Source organism: Heterodontus francisci, chromosome 13 (assembly GCF_036365525.1).
Source record: "Heterodontus francisci isolate sHetFra1 chromosome 13, sHetFra1.hap1, whole genome shotgun sequence".
Taxonomy (NCBI): Eukaryota; Metazoa; Chordata; class Chondrichthyes; order Heterodontiformes; family Heterodontidae; genus Heterodontus; species Heterodontus francisci.
This window is the reverse complement of record NC_090383.1, coordinates 13,738,883-13,754,739: the sequence shown is the minus strand read 5'-3', so window position 1 is coordinate 13,754,739 and position 15,857 is coordinate 13,738,883. Positions and strand designations below refer to the sequence as shown.

The 15,857-nt window shown below is 42.3% G+C and overlaps 1 long non-coding RNA gene across 1 annotated transcript in view; it reads right to left on the bottom strand.

Annotated features, from left to right (window-relative positions):
• Positions 1–3,267: 3,267 nt before the first annotated feature.
• Positions 3,268–15,857, bottom strand: part of LOC137376753 (uncharacterized) — a 78,104-nt gene continuing 65,514 nt past the window's right edge. The window contains exon 2 of the long non-coding RNA XR_010976292.1: positions 3,268–3,955. This is a non-coding gene — a long non-coding RNA (uncharacterized lncRNA). The remainder of the gene's footprint in view (positions 3,956–15,857) is intronic.

Genomic DNA, 15,857 nt, shown 5'->3' with positions numbered 1-15,857 from the left:
GAGACTTATTACCCTGGGGCTTCCAGGAAGGATGGAGGTCGAGCAGGCCCATATTCTGGGATGAAATGGGTCACAACGAGGCATTTCCAGCTTTTGCTTCTTCTTCCAATATTAACAGTTCTGGGTCACTGAGACACATGGGTGGTCCAAAAAGTTGACGAACACTTGAAGGAAATAAACATGCAGAGGTACGGGGATAGAGCGGGGGAATGAACTGACTGGATTGCTCTACGGAGAGATGGGCCAAATGGCCTCCTTCTGTGCCGTAACTGACTCTATGCTCTATGACTTGCTTCAGGACTCCTTTCAGGCCAGAGGATTTGAATGGGGGACCTGGCAGAAACCAGAAGAGCAGCCAGAAGGTAAGTTTCAATGATTTTTAAATATACCCAGTGAAACTTCAAGTCTTGAGGCCTTCTCGCTGCTGCTGTCCAACAACTGCTGAAAGGTTTCAAGGCGGGTGGCCATGTCCTCAGCCTTTCAGCTACACTCAACTTTTCTCCCCAATTGCTGGTGCTGATGTGAGGGATGGTGGTGGGGAGGGGGGAGGGGGGGGCGGGGCGAGGAGGGACTGTGATGTGTCTCATAACCTGGGGCAGGAAATTACAGGTTTACTTCGGAGTGGCACAGTGCACTTCAAGTCCAAACACAGGAACATTTGCCCCACACTTCTAAAATTGGTACAAGAGCAACATCTGCATGTTGAAAATTAAATATCTGTTGTGACTAGCACAGACCAAGTGATAAATATCTTAATGGCAGAGTGCACTACAGGACCTAAGAATATCACACGCGACTGATCATTCCACAAACGTTAAGCGTTGCATTCCAGAGGCTCACAATTTCAAATTGTTATAAAAGTGCTTCTATATTTTAATATCTTTTTGAGGACTCGTGGTTGAAGATTTTAGAGAAGGATTCATTTGGATAATTGAAGTGATTCCATAAATGCTGGACATTTTTTTTAAAAAGTTCACCGGATGGACTTTGGGACTTGAGCTTTCTGTCTAAAAACAACACTTCCTGGAAGTCACATGTCTTCAGCTAAGTAAACAGTAAAAGCCTTGATGACTAGGGGGCGTTGTTTACAGAGAGGTGGCATGTGAAGATTTATGGTGGTCAAGAGTTGGTTTCGTTTTGGACATTGTTTTGAGTCAGTTGGGGGTTAGCCTGTTAAAAGAGAAGACCAGTTCATCCTTTCTCCACCTCTCTGAGAAACCCTGAGAATCCGGTGTGTGATTGCTGAAATCCCTGATGCCACATTTCTCCTGGAAAGCCTGCCAGATTAATCCTCAACTTCACCTGAAGAGAACTGCTCCAGAAAGATCCCAGTGACAGCTGTCTATGTGTATTTGGGATGCCAGAATAAGGGACAACTGATATCATTCCATATCTTCTTTTCTTTCATGAATTAATAAGTATTTAACAAGTTTTTGTCTTTTTTTGTAAAAAGATCTCTGCATAGAAAACTTCTTTATTTTTTCTTTAACTTGTGTGTGTGTGTGTTTTGGGCTAAGGTAGAAGGGAACTTTTAGATTTCAATCTGTGTGTTAATGCTTTGCATCTTTACTGAATACGTTTTGTTTGATAAATAATTGATAATTTTGTTGTTTATCTAAGAAACCTGGTTGGTGGATTTTATTCTGAAATAAAAATAGAGTATATAATTATATCAGTAACTGGGTAAACATTTAAATATATGTTGTGACCCATGGAGAAAGGCAGTGCACTCCTCCCGTCTAGGTCGTAACAAAATCTAAATTAAATCAAAAAATGGATAAGTGGAAAAGAAGTCACTGGAGACAGCGGTGATAAAAAAAGGACTTCTTTACTTGAAGAAGCAGGAGAGTATTGCATGGTAAAATACTTTTTGCTTGCATTTTCAAATCAGTTTAGTTATCTTCATGATATTTTTGGGTTAATTGTAAATAAATAGGAAAAAATGTATTTCCATGTGCACAGTTGTAATACAAGGATGCTCAAGGTATAACTGGATCACTTAATTAAATGTGATTAAGAATCAAGTGTACTGTTTCTTAGCACATATCATGTCCACAAATATCTAGCCAATGAATTTTTAGTGAACCCTGATTTGGAAGTTCCTCGACAGATAGGTCACAAACAAATAGGTTTCTGCTCCAGAACTCAGGCACAAAATTCATGAGAGGACACAGTGAAACTCTAAATGGTGGAACCCTATTTAAAAATAGTTTTCTAGTTTTAAAGTAGTGTGGGAAACAAATTGACGATATTTTTATTAGGAACTTAGGTGACTGGGCAAGGCCTAAGGTGCAGAAAACTGCCAAGGTTTAAAATGGGACAGCAGAAGACAGGGTGCAAGGAGTAGGAAAAGTGTTTATTTTTGCCTTGGGAGCAACAAGGGAAACAAGTTCAGAGAAGCGGGGGACAAAGTGGTGCCGATAACGTGAACATATGAAAGGTCGGAATGGAGAGAGGAAGAGGTTAGCTGTTAAAGGTGACAGAAGTATCAGACATCAAGCTTTCTTTGTATCCATCTGTGAAAGGGGTGTTAGATAACCTTCTGTACATGTGGGAGCAGTATATATGTTTTAGACCTGCTTTATTAGCAATAACAAGATTAATTGGCATTAAGGCATACGGCATGCTTGCCTTCATCGGTCGGGGCATAGCTGTACAGAACTTTAGTTAGGCCACACTTAGAATATTGCGTGCAATTCTGGTCACCACACTACCAGAAGGACGTGGAGGCTTTGGAGAGGGTACAGAAGAGGTTTACCAGGATGTTGCCTGGTCTGGAGGGCATTAGCTATGAGGAGAGGTTGGATAAACTCGGATTGTTTTCACTGGAACGATGGAGGTGGAGGGGTGACATGATAGAGGTTTACAAAGTTATGAGCGGCCTGGACAGAGTGCATAGTCAGAAGCTTTTTCCTCGGGTGGAAGAGTCAGTTACTAGGGGACATAGGTTTAAGGTGAGGGGGCAAAGTTTTAGAGGGGATGTGCGAGGCAAGTTCTTTACACAGAGGGTGGTGAGTGCCTGGAACTTGCTGCTGGGGGAGGTGGTGGAAGCAGGTACGATAATGACATTTAAGAGGCATCTTGACAAATACATGAATAGGATGGGAATAGAGTGATACGGTCCCCGGAAGTGCAGAAGGTTTTAGTTTAGGCAGGCATCAAGATCGGCTCAGGCTTGGAGGGCCGAATGGCCTGTTCCTGTGCTGTACTGTTCTTTGTTGTTTTGTAATTGCATAACATAAAATGCGAAGCAGTCACAACAATGTGTACTCTGGATTAGATGTTTTCAATGGATTATTAAACATGTATATATACTCCAACAGCAGACTTCAGTTTAACTGGGACATCAAACAGCACATGTGGCCGGCATGTCCCTTGATCTGTTGTTATAGTCCTCCTTGGTTGCATGTTGTACCCCAGAGATAGTTCCACAGAGGATCTGGCAAGTGGTGATGATGTCTATCTCTGTTTCACTGGGTTTAATATTGATGTTTTCTCAACTGAGGAGTCAATGCTCTTTGATGTGTCTCTTGGTAGCCCAGGAAGTGCATTTTATGATGTATACCAAAGAGACCAGAAAGATCCCAGGATTGATAAGTGGTCTTTGCCGATCTCTGATCTCAGCCTGGATGGGCAGCGGGAAGTATAACCTGCCCCAAGGTTCCCAAGCCAGGGGAGAGAAAATTCAGCCTGGTTCCTGGTCCTCATCACTACCCAGTGATCATTGCTGGAATGTGAATGTCTGTGACTGAGTGAGGACAGAATTTGATCCAGATACAAAGTTTCCAAAGCTTCTGCCATGGTCCACTGGTCTGCTGATAGTCAGGGTTCAGAATTAGGGAACTGTGAGCACCTGTGGAACCATGGCCCGGTGTTAGGCAACACCTTACGGAAAAGAGGAGACAAATATTCATTTTATTTCAACATTTCAATTGCAGCTGTGAGGCTTCCAGTCCTGTAAGACAAAGAAAAAGAAAGAACTTACATTTTTTAGCACCTTTCATGACCTCAGGATATCCCACCATCTCTGGTGCACTCCCATGCTAACTTTTTCACACTGGCATACATACTTTAAAAGTAGTTACATTGAGAAAAACTTTCATTTCTATCATTGAGTGCTGCTGGTGTGCACAAAGTGTGAAGAAGGGAGTTTGGTAAGTGAGGGAATTCGGTAAGGAGGGGAACTATAAATTATTTAAGAAAAATAAATTTAATTTAATTAACACAATATACATAGCAGGACAAGTGATGTGTCGCTGCTGCAGTATGTGGGAGCTCCTGGATACCACAGCAATCCATGGCAACCACATCTTTAGTAAGTGTCTGTGACTTGAGGAACTTTGGCTCAAAGTCATTGAGCTGGAGGTCATGCTGCAGACATTGCAATGCATCAGGGAAGGGGAAAGTTACCTGGACACTTTGTTCCTGAACGCAGTCACACCCCTTAGGATAGGGTTGTCTGTTCTGGTCAGTAGTCAGGGACAGTATGGTGTTACTGCAAGTCAGGCAGGTAAGGAGATTGAGAAGGCGGGAGTGGAGGAGTCTCAGCCTTTGCAATTGAGCAACAAATTCAAGGATTTTGCACCTTGTATGGACAAGAGCGAGGGCTGTAGTGTGGATGAGCAGACTGATCATGGCACCATGGTACAGAAAGTCGTTCAAGTGGGGGGGAGCAAAAAGGAAAGTAGTGGTGGTAGGGGACGGCATAGTGAGGGGGATTGACACTGTTCTTCGCAGCAAAGAGCAAGAGTCCAGAAGGCTGTGTTGCCTGCCCGGTAACAGGGTTCAGGACATCTGCTCAGGGCTGGAGAGGAACTTAGAGTGGGAGGGAGAGGATCCAGTCATCGTGGTCCATGCAGGTACCAACGACATAGGCAGGACCAGGAAAGAGGTTCTGCATAGTCAGTATGAGCAGCTGGGCATCGAGTTAAGAAGCAGAACCTCGAAGGTAATAATCTCTGGATTATTACCTGAGCCACGTGTAAATTGGAGTATGGCAAATAAGATTAGAGAAATGAATGCATGGCTCAAAGACTGGTGTGGTAGAAGTGGGTTTCGGTTCGTGGGGCACTGGCACCAGTACTGGGGAAAGTGGGGGTTGTACCATCGGGACTGTCTACACCTGAACCGTGGGACCAGTGTTCTAGTAAGCCGCATAACTGGGAAAGTAGAGAGGGTTTTAAACTAAATAGTGGGGGCAAGGGATCAAATTGGGTAGATGTGGTAAATCAAGGAGTAGAGACAAAGCAAAAGAGAAAGGTATTAATATGGAAAAAGATAAACAGACTGTGACAGGGACAGACAGGGAGTACAAATCTAAGAGTAAATCAGCAGACAAGGCTAGAGGTTACAAAAATAATAAAAGGACAAAACTAAAGGCTCTGTATCTGAAACAAAACAGATGAACTGATAGCGCAAATACAAATAAATAAGTATGATCTGATAGCCATTACAGAGACATGGCTGCAGGATGACATAGATTGGGACCTGAATATTGAAGGGCACATGACATTTTGGAAGGACAGGAAGCTAGGGAAAGGTGGAAGGGTGGCTTTGTTAATTAATTATGGTATTATCGCAATAGAGAGGGATGACCTAAGTTCAGGAAACCAGGATGTAGAAGCGATTTGGGTCGAGATGAGAAATGATAAAGGCAAGAAGTCACTTGTGGGAGTGGCGTACAGGCCCCCTAATGGTAACCACATGGTAGGACGGGGTATAAAGAAAGAAATATTGGGTGCTTGTCAGAAAGGTACAGCAATAATCATGGGGGATTTTAATCTACATTGCTATGAAAGTACTTCCATTTGTTGTTGAATATTTTTTGAGGACTCATATTTAAATAGTGAAAATGGATTCATTTTGGAAGGCTGAAGATTTCATAGATGCTGGACTTTGTTTTTTGTAGAAAGTTCACTGAAAGGACACTTGAGATGTTGGGCTGAATTTTACAAGTCGGCTGCCAAAATCGGTGGTGGGCGAAAACAATGTCGGGCATCCCTGACAATAGTGTCAGCTGCCTGTGCGCAGGTGCTGATGCCTTTTTAAAGGGCTTTGAGCCCTACCATTAAATTTAAATATTTATAGATGCAGTGAATAAAAAATACATTTATTTTGCCCCTCTCCCACCCCTCCCCCCCCAATAACCATAAAATTAATTACTTGCCCTCTCCCCCTATAAACATTTACCTTGTCCACCTAACCTACCCCCACCCCCGAGAAAGTGCATAAACTTTCATCTCAAACCCTTCGCACAATCCCCTACACCAATGATGTTACTTTGACCCCGATCCCACACCCCCGCACTGATAAGCTTATCTCCTCCATCCTCCCCACAAGTGTTCCGCCTCGTTTCCCCGGACGGGGATCCAAAGGCACAGGAGTGCCGACCAGTGGCAGGAAGATCGCAGCAGGCCATAAATAAATTTATTTAAATATCTTAATAGGGGTCCCATCGCCGAGTGGCGGAGGGGCCGCCACGAGGCCTCGCCGCCGCTGGCGATATCAGGCTGGGCCCACCCGGCATCAGGGTGCGTGGCAGCCTTCTCTCAGAGACATTTTCCAGTCTCCCCCCACCATGAACCCTGATGTTGTGGGGTCTGTAAAATTCAGCCCGTTGTGTTTGAAAATAACCTTTACTGAATATCACATGCCGTAAGATAAATAACCAACAGAAACCCTGGTGATTTGGGAGAGATGTTTACAGAGAAGTGACATGTCAAGATTTATGGTGGTCAGAAGTGGTTTGGCTTCTGAGATATTGTTTTGGTTCAGTTGGGGTGTGGACAGTGTTGAAAAGCAGTTGGTTTTGTAGCCTGCAGAAAAGAAACCCGCAGCTCATCTCTCCTGCACCTCTCTCAGAAAACATGAGAAATCTAGAATGTCAGCTCCTCTTTCTCTACCTCTTTGAAAAAACCCTGCAAATCCAGAGTGTGATATTTTGCATTGGTCTTCACCATAGAGGATACAAGTAACATCCCAGAAATAGCTGTAAATCAGGATAAAGGAGGGAGGAACTCAAGAAAATTACAATCACCAAGGATGTAGTACTGAGCAAATTGTTGGAGCTGCAGGCTGACAAGTCCCCGAGTCCTGATGGACTTCATCCTAGAGTCTAAAAAGAAGTGGCGAGTGAGATGGTTGATGCGTTGATTTTAATTTTCCAGAATTCCCTAGATTCGAGGAAGGTTCCATTAGATTGGAAAATAGTGAATGTAACTCCTTTATTCAAAGAGGGAGGGAGACAGAAAGCAGGAAACTACAGGCCAATTAGCTTAACATCTGTCTTAGGGAAAATATTTGAAGCTATTATTAAAGATGTTACAGCAGGCTACTTAGAAAAATTCAAGGTAATCAGGGAGAGTCAACATGGTTTTGTGAAAGGGAAATCATGTTTAACCAATTTATTGGCGTTCTTTGAAGAAGTTACATGTGTTGTGGATAAAGGGGAAGTGGTGGATGTATTGTACTTAGATTTCCAGAAGGCATTTGATAAGGTGCCACATCAAAGGTTATTGCAGAAAATAAAAGCTCATGGTGTAGGGGGTAACATATTGGCATGGATAGAAAATTGGCTAGCTAATAGGAAACAGAGAGTAGGCATAAATGGGTCATTTTCTGGTTGGCAAGATGTAACGAGTGGTGTGACACAGGGATCAGTGCTGGAGCCTCAACTTTTTATAATTTATAAATGACTTGGATGAAGGGACCGAAGGTATGGTTGCTAAATTTTCTAATGACACAAAGATAGGTAGGAAAGTAACTTGTGAAGAGGACATAAGGAGGCTACAAAGGGATATAGATTGATAGGTTAAGTGAGTGGGCAAATATCTGGCAAATGGAGTATAATGTGGGAAAGTGTGAAATTGTCCATTTTGGCAGGAAGAATAAAAAAGAAGCATATTATCTAAATGGTGAGAGGTTGCAGAGCTCTGAGATGCAAAGGGATCTGGATGTCCTTATGCACGAATCACAAAAGATTAGTATGCAGGAACAGGCAATAATTAGGAAATCTAATAGAATGTTATCATTTATTGCAAGGGGAATTGAATACAAAAGTAGGGAGGTTATGCTTCAGTTATACAGGGCATTGATAAGACCCCATCTGGAGACCTGTGTACAGTATTGGTCTCCTATTTAAGGAAGGACGTAAATGGAAGCAGTTCAGAGAGGTTTACTAGACTAATACCTGGAATGGGCAGGTTGTCTTATGAGGAAAGGTTGGACAGGCTAGGCTTGTATTCACTGGAGTTTAGAAGAGTAAGAGGCAACGTGATTGAAACAAATTAGACCCTGAAGGGTCTTTACAGGGTGGATGTGGAAAGGATGCTTCCTCTTGTGGGAGAATCTAGAACTAGAGATCACTGTTTAAAAATAAGGGGTCGCCCATTTAAGACAGAAAAAAATTTTCTCTCAGAGGGTCGTGAGTCTTTGGAACTCTATTCTTCAAAAGGCATTAGCAGCAGAGTCTTTGAATATTTTTAAGGCGGAGGTAGATAGATTCTTGATAAGCAAGAGGGTGAAAGGATATTGTGGGTAGGCGGGAATGTGGAGTTGAGGTTACAATCAGATCAGCCATGATCTTATTGAATGGCTGAGCAGGCTCAAGGGGCCGAGTGGCCTACTCCTGCTCCTAATTCGTATGTTGGTATTGCTAGCAATGAAAAGTATTTTTTTCACTTGTGTTACTGTCAATAAAAGCACCCAACTACAGTGAACACAGATACTGATGGCTTCACACAATTCAGTAGAAAAACAAATAGCATTTCCTCAGTACATCTTGAAGCCAAACAATAAGGTATAACATAATTATCTGGAACTCACTGTATACTTTTCCATTCATCCAACTGACAGTCCGTTATTGCCAAAAGAGGATCCCAACAGCAAGGTTTACATTGAATGTTGAATATATTTGATTACCATAGGCTCTATAGAGAACATTTTTGTTGTTGGTGTTTTGTTAGAGAAACACTGTTGTGTGTGTGTGTGTGTGTGTGTGTGTGTTTTGTGATAACTGTGGGATGGCAACGAGCAAAGATGAGCAACGGATCACCACGGACAAACAGACAGGTGCTTGTCTATTTTGGAGACACGCGAGGTCACTTCTTAAGGCTACACTTTAGACAATGTGAATCCTTTGGCTTTTCATGCTCAGCTTTTGACCACCCAGTAGGAAAGAGATACTGAAGGGTTTTTTAAAAAAAGGTCCAGGCAGCTGACGAGAATTTGCCTGATCTTCCTGTCTGCTTTCAGGTGTATTTCTCCTTTTATTATTTTATCCTTAACAAGATTTAATTGGATTGCATTATAGCCGAGCGTGACTAACTTTTTACCTTCTAATGTTAAGCATGCCGGTACGTGCAGAAAGGAATCACTGAATTCCTATGACCAAGTCTGACAACGTGATGCTGTGTTAATGGAGAGGATAGAAATGGTTTGAAGAATTTAACGGCTTTTCTTCAAATTTTTATTGATTGATCACTTGGTCGGCCTTTCAGATTAATTGTATCTGTCTGGCCTACAGTGTGGCTTTTCCAATGTCTCTGTTAGCTGCAAACAGTGCACTGTTAATGGTTTTTTTCCTCCTCTGAGGGTAAGCTATTCCCCAACCCCCCACTCTCTTAAAGAAAATACCTCCACCGTGGATGTGCTTCTTTAGCATGTAATGAAAAATTTCAGTGCAAGTCGTGGCAGGAGCGCAAAGACAGGTTTAGAACGGAGAGAGGTGGCAAACCATTGCAACCAATAAAAAGGGGAGCTGGAAATATGAAATAAAAATAGAACAGTCTGGAAACACAAAGCAGATCAAGTCAGCATCTGAAAGAGAAAGAGAAATTTAGTCTTTCAGGTGGAACTCACCCCCTACGTCAAAACATTAATCTGTTTTTACCTTTCAGAAGCTGACTGGTTGTGGGTTACTAGCATCTCTCGGTTTGTGAGAATGAGCTACTCATTGATAGTAACAGCCAATGTGTATGATGGTGATTATTTTGCTCTCATCTTTATTCGGAGTCAAGATTCCCACCTCCGTTTCACGTTTGTCTGGTACAAGAATTCGAATGTGACTATCCTGTTATTGTCCTGGGCAAAGAAAAAATCTAAATCAATTCCCAGGATGAGGGATTCGGCCAGTAACATCACTCTTGAGAACTGAATATCCTCTCCCACCTTTCCCCAAAAATGACATTTTCTACAAATTTCTACATTCTAAATATCCTGAAGTAGAATTAAAGCAAGCTGCCACACTAAGTGACATTTTCGAATTTATAGTATTCTTCAAAGAAGGTTTATTTTGTCTTTAAAGGCACCATACCTAAATGGGAAAGAAATTGTTTTCTGTTTGGGAAGTAAGTGGAATCAGAATTAGTTGTGTGTCACTGTGCTCTTAATGGCACGATCCAAAAGTGGCATGACTTGTATCATCACACCACATGTTTTCAAACAACCCAGAAAAGGCTTGTTGTGTACATCTTGTAGATGTGGAAGATGTTATCAATTTAAATGGCAATCTTGTGGTAGTTTAGCTTTTAGGTAGAAAAGTACTATTCTAAACCTTAAAGGGTTAATGCATCCTCGTCTAATCAGGGCAGAGGTGAAGGTAGATGGTGCAAGAGCACATGCAGTTCGGATCATTGTGATCTGAAGTGATTGCAATCTCGGATAGGGCTGCAGTGTAAACAAAAGTAAAGATAGCCTCACCAGTGTGTGGTTCTGTCTTGCATACCATAGCCTGCTAATTATATCTTGGTTACCTAACTTGTGGGATAATATGCTCCTCTGGCCAAATATAAAAGATTTCATTTTTTTCATATTGACCTTTATATATCAAAAACACAATTAAGAAATAATTTTCTCCATTTAGATTTTGGGGACATATTCAATTGAGCACTCTCTAACTAATATTTTAATGGTATTCGTGCAAATGCTTTCAACTGGCAAACAGTAGAAAATACTCTCCCAAAAATAAAGACAATGCAATGAACAGCGAGGAGTGCTGAATAAAATATCTTACAGTAAATGTATTAAGGGAATTAAAGGGGTAAGTATGAGGCCTTGCTCACCGCAGCTTGGCAGCTGTGCTCTTATCTGGCCAAAGGAAGATGCTTGGCAACAAAAGGGCCTAAAAAGCCCTGTTGATGCATGGGAAAGCCATTGGTCTAGCATTGTGGCTGCCCTTCTGCTGAGCAAATAGTTCAAACTGTTCATTCCCATCTTCTATTCTCTCCCTGGTACATTGTTTGTGTCCTTGCATTTCATTCCGCGAGGAAGATTGCTCCCTGGGCCTGTGAGCAAACAGTCCAAAAAAGAGCCAACTATCTTCCCCCCCGTTCCCTGGAGAACTAGCATTTTTATTTCAGCTTCAAGCTGTCAGAGAGCTGAAGAGTTTATGTCAGCATCCTGAATTAATTGCCTTAAGTAGGGACAGACTGCATTTGTCACCAAATGACCAACAAAGCGTTTTCCAACATTTTTCCACTGTTTTCTTTTTCAGCGATTCACTTGCTCTACCTTTTACCTCGCTGACCACTATCGATGAAAACCAGTCTCTGTTTATTCATTTGTGTCTTGTAATAAATGATTTTTCTTTTGTCTGCGGTGTTGTGCTTCTTGTCTAGTGTAAATGAAAGGAGGTTGTTCCGGGGGGGGAGGTGGTTGTTGGTGGGCACAGTGGCGGGGAAATTTGCTTTGGTAAAACTGTTTGAAGAAGTTCATGATGAAGACAAACATTGAGAACAAGTCTGCATAGCAAGAACATCAATGAAAAAAGAAACCAAACCAACTGCGAGTCTGACATAAAGCATTCCAACAGCCAAGCACATCAATGATAAAACCCATTTGTAATATTGCATTTTATAAATTTCATCCTCTCATTTGCTCCCGCAATGTTTCTTTCTGCTAATTCTGTGAATAATACAACTATTGAGCTTGTTAATTTCAACAGAAAAGTAGGTTAGTTAAAATAAAATATTTGCCATCAAATTCAAGTAATGTGCCACTGCATGTTAACACCTTCCAGCGAGGTTACTTTGAAATTGTTTAATGATTTTTTTTTTGTAATTAAACTACACGATCCAAATCCTTCTTATGTTCATTTTTATAATGATCATATGCTGACCTACTGGCGCCAACAAAAGATAACACCCCCTAGTTTGTGGAGTTGCATGAAAGACATTTTTATTATATTGAACCGGTCTGTGATCGACTGGTTTCTGCTCTAAAACAACTCCCTCACCCACTCCGCTGCACCCCCACCCCTCTTGACTCAGCAGCTGCTCATTTGGTTGATCCTCAGAGTGTAGCTGTTCCGCATTAAAATGCAGCACGCAAATGGTGCAGATTTGTTTGCTGCGCTGTTACTGCAGGGTAAAGATGCCAACCTCGCACTGCCAGTTTTAAACCAGCTGTGAATCAAAGTAATTCGATTGGAGCTTGAGTAAACAGCCTGAATCAAATGCCTTCTGGTTTCCTCCTGCTTCCCCCACCGCCACTCCTTCCCCACCCCCGCCACCATGCGTAACATAATGCAGATGCAAGTGTAAACCGATATCTTCTGATCAATGTCTTGCACGACAGCCAGAGTAAAGGGCATGTTAAAGTCACTTCTGTAAACAGGGTATAAGTGTGAACAGCAGCACAGTGGCTTTCTCACTAATGTCCATCGTGTTTCTTCATGGGTGGCACTGTCCCCTTAACTTAAGAGTGCCACATGGGTAAAAGTACACCTGAGGCTCACTGTCACCATGGAGATATCTTGTTTATGTGGGAACCATAGCCACATTTCTTACCATGGTCTTTAACTGAAGCTAGAATATTGTATATGGCTTCCAACTCTTAATGTTACCATTTGGCCAATACCCCACTCCTGCGCCGTGGCGGTCACCCGAGCGATTTTCCGCTTTATCTGGGGATCTAAAATGGACCGGTCCGGAGGGACACGATGTTCAAACCTCTGGATAAGGACGGAAAAAACGTACCCAACGTTGCCCTAATCCTGATGACCACCTTCGTGTCCGGCTGCATCAAGCTGTGTGTAGATCCCCAGTACGCAAATTCCAAGTGTCACTACATGCTGAGGTTCTATCTGTCCCCGGTGTTGCAAAGAATGGGTCTGGTCACATTGCCACGAAACGCTCCATGCAGTTGGACCGTGCCATACCACCTATCCTTCGTGGAGCAGTTTCTGCGGGAAAACACCTTTGACCACCGATCCATCAGGCAGTGGTCTGCACGGAATGTCCTCAAGGCCCTATGGGAAAAGAAGACGGTGGATCCTGTCGGATGGTTCCCCGAGCAGACTGCCAAAGTTATCTGGCGGAATGCCTCATCACCAGAACTTTCAAACAAGCACCAAGATGTAGGTTGGTTGGTGGTGAGAAGAGCCCTCCCCGTCAGATCCTTCCTGCACACCCGAAGTCTCGCCCCCTCCGCACAATGCCCCTGCGGTGGCTGTGGTGGGGAAGAGATGGCTGCCCAACTCCTCATGGAATGTGTCTTTGCAAAGGAGGTGTGGAAAGAGATGCAGTGGTTTTTGTCGAGGTTCATCCCAAGCAGCTCTGTAACACAGGAGTCTGTGCTCTACGGGCTGTTCCCAGGGACACACACCGAGACAAACATCAACTGCTGCTGGAGGACTATCAACTCAGTGAAAGACGCCCTTTGGTCTGCCCGAAACTTGCTGATCTTCCAGCGCAAAGAGTTGTCCACGACCGAATGTTGCAGACTGGCACATTCCAAGGTCCAGGACTACGTGCTGAGGGACGCACTAAAGCTTGGGGCAGCCACAGCAAAGGCTCAATGGGGAAAGACCACAGTGTAAGGTCCCCCCACCAAGCTGAACTGAGGGGCTGGATCCATGGGAAACCCCTCGACTGTATCGGGAAAATTTTCATTTGCTGTAAAATGTAAAAATGTAATTGGCATGACAAATGTGAAATGGAAGGGTTGTGAGGCAACTCATGATTGTAATGAAGAAAACGGACCTCCCTTGCACTGTTTGTATTTTTTGACTTGGTGCTGTTTGAAACTGGTAATGTAATTTTTACAGATTTTTATGAATAAAGTATATTTTGGAGAAAAAAACCTCTTCATGTTACCATTTGCATTCATGTGCTAACTTTTATTTCTAATTTTTCAGGCTCATGATTTTGTAACCCATTGACGAAAGTGCCACTTATTCTCAGACTCATAGGACATTCTGCCACTGTCTCACAAGGAACTATTCTGTTGTCAGACTTGAGATTAATTGTTGAACAAGGTTTTCTGAATTCCTCAGTCACCTTGCGCTTTGAGGCCACTCATTGGAATGGGCCAGTTGTTCAATAGAGATGATCATTAAATTTTTTTAAAATCTCTTTTCATATGTATGCAATGGCATTAGTACTTGCTTTATTATAAAAGTGAGCAGAATTGCAATGCAGAGAACTACATGAGAATTTTATGGTTCAACTTTAATCACTCCTGTCATATTGGATTTGTAAAGTGCTGTTACTGGAAGAGATAAAGTTGATTTTAACTCTGATAGAAAATGGGTTCAAACCATTCATGCAACCAAGATCAAAGTTGCAAATAATCAGCTCTGGACTGTATTAATCCCTTCAAGATGACTTCAGTAGTTTTCAATGATATCACAGCATAGAATTGATCAGTCGAGGGAGATTAGATATACCAATTAGTGCCTGCATAGAAAAGCAACCCATAAGTCTAAGTTCCTAAATGCCATTGTGTAAAGTTTCCACTTGACTTTTCATTGTCCACCTGAACAAAGCCAAGTCTTCTGTACTATTCGGATTGTCATACAATAGCAGGAGATAAATGCAGAACTTTAATGTGCTTTAAATATCCTCCAGATAAAAGAGTCCTGCTTCATTCTGTGCTTTTGTTTTCAGTGGCATTTCTGAAATGAATTACCTTGTGAAAGGAAAAAATGAGGCAAGTGGGCAGACATAAGTGACTGGAGTGATTATTCTTAGCTGGAAATATTGATTCTGTCAACTGAACTGTAGTTAATCAGTAACTATTGAGAGGTATCAGTGAAGTCGCCCGCGTCAGATAAGCCAGTTACAGGCAGGCTTTGCCTTCAGATTTTTAATTGGGCATTGAGTCAAGCAGCAGTTACAGTGACGAGTGCCCCGTTTAGAGCAACAACAACTTGCACTTATATAACGCCTTTAATATAGAAAAATGCCCCAAGGCACTCCGCAGAGGCACACGTCAAAATGGACACTGAGTTAAGGAAGGAAAGATTAGGAGAGGTGATCAATAGTTTGATCAAAGAGATCAGATGCACAAGGCCTGCATGTCAGAAGCCAGTAGCTGTAGGTTAGCACAAAACCTTTATTTCGGACAATTCCAGGTCAGCTCTGCTTGCACCCAAAATATGTTCTTGTTTTACACTATCACACTAGTGCAAAAAGGCCCTCATTTAATCTTGAGAATCCTCCCACTTGTAACTTTATAAGGCACCTGTCGAAATACAGCTGAAAGGTAAACCAGCATAGCTATTGTCCTAATGTGAGTTGAAGATCTCGGTTCTTCCCTTGTCTTAGTGGGTTAGCTACACTTGCCAGCTCCACTGGACATCTGCCGCATGATCTGAATTTTGTTGGCGGAAGAATAGCAAATGTTTTTTGTACAGTGACACAGGAGCATATTGGTTATGTTACTGGACTAGTAATCTAGAGGCCTGGTCTAATAATCTAGAGACATGTTTACGCCCCAATTTTAACTCTGTTTAAGTGAATGGGTTTTGAGTGATGCATTTGAGTTAAAATCCCACAGAGCACCTGGAGAATTTAAATTCAATTAATTAATTAAATGAATGTGGAATAAAATCGAGGATTAGTAATGGTAGCCATGTG